At 37.6% G+C, this 5338-nt stretch overlaps 1 long non-coding RNA gene across 1 annotated transcript; it reads right to left on the bottom strand.

Moving 5' to 3' along the window:
- Window positions 1-3281: 3281 nt before the first annotated feature.
- On the bottom strand, window positions 3282-4747 carry LOC137471371 (uncharacterized). Its single transcript, XR_010997550.1, has 2 exons — window positions 4304-4747; window positions 3282-4003 (listed from the first exon to the last, which is right to left on the bottom strand). It is a non-coding gene; the product is annotated as an uncharacterized lncRNA (long non-coding RNA).
- Between the last annotated feature and the right edge of the window lie 591 nt (window positions 4748-5338).

The raw sequence follows: 5338 nt of genomic DNA, 5'->3' as shown, positions 1-5338 counted from the left end.
TACTTTCTGATTTTTCATAGTTTTAAAATCATGTGTGACATATATATGGATGTCCCATACCCCTTATATAAGCACAGCTTCAGGCAGACACTTCTATATTCCATAAAGTTCACCTAAGAGGTTAAAAATTATGCTGACCACTAAACCCCACTTTATTATGTGAGTTTCTTATTCTGTTTTCTTGTCCAGTTTTTAAACACACATCAATCTACAAAAAATACTGACTAATAATATTAAAAGCATTCCAAAATAATCAAAGCTTTATTCAGGAAGCATTGATGTGAATCTCCCAGATTTTTTTTTTTTTTTTGGGTGGGGGGGATTGGGCAGGAAGGTGTTCTAAGATGGAAAAATATACAGTGGCATGGTAGTTTCTAATGGCAATGCAGCAACAAAAAGGCCAATTAATAAAATAATACAGTTTTACTTGTACAAATGCATGCATCTATTCAAGTTAGTTTAGTGAGAGGGACTGCATTGGCTTCAGTTGAGTTCTCAGCATGTGGGAGCAAACTTGCCTCAAAGCATGCCTGTGTGTCACCTGAAAAAAAAATCAGGTTTGTTTTATATTTTAAAAAGTCCTAAGTATCTGTGTCTAGCTATACCACAGGCTCTTGTTATTGACCTTTCTCATTGTTTTGTTACTCAGAGATCTAGGTTTGTGTGAGTTTATTGAGCCTTCCGTGGTTTGCAGTGTAGATTAAAAAAAAAAAAAAACAAAAAGAAGTACCATCATGATTGCTAAGATCTATCCTGTTTTTGAAAAAATAATTCTTTGGGCCCTGTTCCTGTAGAAACTTATTTTTGCCAAGAGTTTTCTTTTGGCCTGCAAGACCACATTTTAAATTAAAAGATGAGGATACTTGACTCCTCTGTGAATATTTAAAAGTTGTAAATAATGATTGTGATATAAAGAAAACTTGTATCCCCTTATTTTAATGGTGGATGATTCATCTCTCTGTCAGTTTGATAAATTAACTCAGAGTATAAATATGTATTCTTATGTAATTGTAATGCTTTTTTTTATTTCTCCCCCCTCTGCCCCATTTTCTACTCCCCAGTTTAAGTAATTTTTTTAGCATGACAAGCTATTCAGCCTTTTGCCAAAGCCAATAGATCCAAGTCTCTTGCTTAATCCTCTCCTTTTCCCATTTTTGAGGAGTGGATCTGGGACACTGTTGTTTGCTCTGTCACAGCAGATTGCTGCCAGTACTGACTATAACTCCAGAAATATCAGCCAGCTCCCAGGGACTAAGTTTTATTCAAATCCTCATGCCCTGAGACCTCAGCCAGCTTTTACCTATCTCGAAGAGTAAGCAAGGGGAAAAAATGTCACTGTTCAAGTACAAGGCATGTAATTGGCAGTAGCAAGTAACAACTTCCTGCTGCTAAAAATATTTTGCTGTATTTCATTTTCCTAGCATTAGCAAGTCAGCAGTCTGTTCTGAAAAACAGCATTTTAAATGGCACATGAAAACTCAGCTATTTGAAACAGTGAGTGAGCAGCAGTTTTTCCTGGTGCCCTAGGCTTCCTAATTACTACAAATTAAATTGAAACAGGTGTGTTCAGTGGCAGCTGAGCTAACATTGCCTTGCCCAACTCTAACTGCAATCCCTGACAAGTGAAGTAGTGGCATTTTAGGGATAATGCATCACTTTTGCCCCATTTTCTGTTCTTCCTGAGCTCCTATCAGGAGGCTCTTTGAACCACTAATGCAAGGTGGCAATTCATTTTGGTGACAAGTGCATTCACATGGGAAAGTGGCTGGTTTCTGGAAAGGTGGCTTTTAACAGGGTCAGAGAATAGCATAAAACAGTTGAAGGAATATCATGGAGGGAATAGAAAATATTACCAAGCCAAACCCAGTTCTTTTGATTGCTTTTGCAATGTCAATAATTGCAAACACAGGATACAGGGTTTGGCTTAGTTCCCTTGCTATAGGTTGAGAAGCAATTTACAAATGTCATGACATCCTTAGAAAACAGTAAGCCCCCAGTTTGTATCTATTTTCTTCCATCTTCTTGGCTTGTGAGTAAAATGCCAACTAATCTAGAGATGCATCATGACATAACACTGGAAATCCATCAGATATATGCTGTAACAGAGTCCCAAATTGCAGAGGTTTGGAGGTCACTTTTGGGATGTTGGAGAACTCAATAGTTTTCCTTCAGTCTGCAGGAAGTGAGGACAGTGGGACTCGCCTGGCCCTTTAGCTGAGGATGGTGTGGCTCTGTGTCCCAGATGGCGCCAAGCTCATACTGAACAAACAGATAGAAGTGTAGCCCAGAAAAATTTGGGTTGCTGGTTGGTACTGAGAAGCAGCCAGAGGCAATATTAGTCCTTGAAGACAGTGGGTCTGCTGTTAGATCTCTAGAAAAATGAAAACCTTAATAGTCAAAAATTAGCCCAGCTGCTTGACAGCTTGTTTCAGAAGTAATTCAGACAGCTTTTTGACTGATTAGCCTCTTTTTTTTTAACCTGGCCCTTTCTTACTACACTTTTAAAAAATTAATTTTTATTTTAATACTGGAAATAAGGTAAAGGTTTATTTGCCAAAAGGCCATCTCTGCAATGCTTATGGCACTAGAGCTCCAGGACCTGCCTGTTGATTTCTGGGTAGAGTTTAAAGTGCTTCTTAGAGTCTTTAAGAATCAAAAAGACTTCCTTTTGACCAAAATGTTGCCTATTGTTGGGACAAGCTTCCTGTACCAGGTGCCAGGGCATACAGATTTGAATTTAGATTCAGATGAGGAGAATGGTAAAGAGTGCAACTGTTCTGGTTCATCCCTAATGTTTCATTCTGGATCATACAAAAATGTTAGTGCAAAAGATGCCCTTCACTTTCAGGAGGAATCAACTTGAGGTGCTTTTCCTTTTTTTATGTTTTTGGGTTGTTTGTTTTTTTTTTGGGGGGGGGGTGTTTGTTTTGTTTTTTTGTACATGAGCTTTGTCCTATTTCTGTCCTGTTTAAGGATATAGTCCTGAACAGCATTTTGAGGAAGAGATTACAAAATTTAAGTGCCAAGCCTGGATCTGTACCACTTGAGCTACTGAAGATTGGAGAACATAAACTAGAAACAGGGTGGCTCTGTCCTGCTCCAGAAGAGGCAGGAGCAATTAGTTGGTAATGATGGTTTATGTTCTTACTGTAATTCTTTTGAGGTACTTTTTTCTTTCCTTTCAAAGTTAGATAAGAGTTTGGCTTTAAAGTACAAACTTTTAATACCATTAAAAAATGTAACTGGAATAACTGTCTGAGTAAGTCCTTTCTAGACTGATATTATTTTCTTGAAGATTGGTACTGTTTTGGTGAAATACACAATTCAGTAGGCAAAAGAAAACTCATTTAATAAAGTCTTTAAGTCTTGGGCTCAGTTAGTGTGTTCCATAGTGCTTCAGAAACAAAGCACTAGTGTTTGGACCTTTTTTTCTTTCTGCTTTTCTGACACTACACATTTGTATTTCAGATGTTTAAAATTTGTGAGTAGATCATTGCTGTGACTGTGGGTGCCTTCTGAGTAATGTATGTGCTTGTATAGATATATAAAGCCAGAGAACAAATATGAATAAGGCAGAAATTGGCTGAACAATGTGGGAAGCCAGAAGTCATTGGTAACATAATTTTGACATTAAAGCTAGAAATTCTCTACTTAAGTTAATCTCTTCTCATGTTAGATCTTTCACTGCTTTTTTAGTAAATCATCTTTAAAGCCATTTAAAAAGTCTCTACAGATGAAGTGAGCCAAGTGGGTGAAAGTAACTTGTATTTATAAAGATGAGATCCAGATGGCAAAACGCGGAAATGGAAACCTAGTGGACAATGTTAGAACAAAATTTGTTAAGACATAGATGGAGGAAAGTGGCTATGAGTTTACTTTGCAGTTGACACATGTTCTAGAACAGCTGGGAAGATTATTTGGGAGATCATAGAAGAGAAACCTGTTCCATAAGTTTTCTGACTTGACTCAACCTTCATTTGGGATACAGCTGGTTAAGGGTGCTCTGGAGAAAGGAAACAACAATTACCAATTCAGTTTCTACTTCTGTTTCTTTTCCAAATCCTTTTCCATTGTGTGAACCTGATACTACTACTCAGAAACTAGCAGTTCAATTTTCAATATCACAGCAGTTCAAATATTTCTCTGCACACTGCACTGGGACTTAGCACCCAGCTGTGCCTTGGGTGAGTTCTGTGTTTGCTGAACAGTTAGATTAAAAAGTCATAATTTAGAAAAGCCAGTGGCATGAATCCAGGAAGGCCTCTTATGCCACATGGCACAGCGCTGAGCCTGAGTACCATACCAAACCTGCTGTCATCAAGATAAGTTTTGTCAGCTTGAAGGACAGAAATTCCACTCTTCTGTTAAGCATGTGAGAGCTGCAGGCGCTGCTTTGGTGAGGAAGCACCTAAAATCTTCTGTAGGTTCAGTGTGTGAAAATGTAGAATCCTTTAAAAATGCAAGGAAAAGTCGATATCTCTGCTTAAAAAAAGTTGTGTAGTGAGTGTAAAACATTACTTTTGGAGCATTAATTGCTAATGACAAGGAATTTGTTATTTGTCATGATTCCAGAGAACAAAGCTAATGAGGCTTTGTAACCTGTGTCTTAATACACGGTGGAGATTATCAAAATAGACCCAGAGTGTACTTAGAACTTTTCCACCACTTCACAGGGCCAGTATTTTGTGGTTGGTGGATATTTTACCCTGCTTCTTAAAAGTAGTTACTGTGTTAACTTAAATGCAACATGAAGCAGTAATAATCTAATAGTCTGCAACTCCTAATGAAAGCATAGAAGAATTAGTTGCTTGCTTGTGTTCTCTTGGTTGGTTAAAGGTGTTTGTCACCACAAACAATGTACAGTGATAGGCATCAAGTATGTCAGATCATAGTTTAAATTAAGAAAGCCATCAAGATGTTATGTTATGTATACAGTAGAAAATATATAAAAATATAACTTCTGCTGCTTCTTAACTTTTAAAATATACAGAAATTAATCAGATTGCAAGCATTACCTGCTGACATAGTTGATCTTAGTAGAAAAAATGCTTTCTGGGGCACGTTTCAGCCAAATACTGATATTCAAGCATGTGAAGAACGTCTGCTGCCTTAGAGCCTATGATCCACTGATGGATCTATGTAGAAAGCCTGGCTTCAAAGATGGAGTTTGTTTTGTTTGAGTTTGGAGGGCTTGGGGTGAAGTTCTTAATGTAGCCAAGATGTTGTGAGGAGCAGCCAAAATAATTATGATTCTTAGTCACACTAGTATGCCAAAATTGCAAGGCGGTGATTTACTGCTTCCAGGGTAATAAGAATAGTTGAGTGCTAATAATGCTCC

The sequence above is a fragment of the Anomalospiza imberbis genome, chromosome 3, assembly GCF_031753505.1.
Source record: "Anomalospiza imberbis isolate Cuckoo-Finch-1a 21T00152 chromosome 3, ASM3175350v1, whole genome shotgun sequence".
Lineage (NCBI taxonomy): Eukaryota > Metazoa > Chordata > Aves > Passeriformes > Viduidae > Anomalospiza > Anomalospiza imberbis.
The sequence above is the reverse complement of the archived record's forward strand: the minus strand, read 5'-3'. Positions and strand labels throughout refer to the sequence as shown.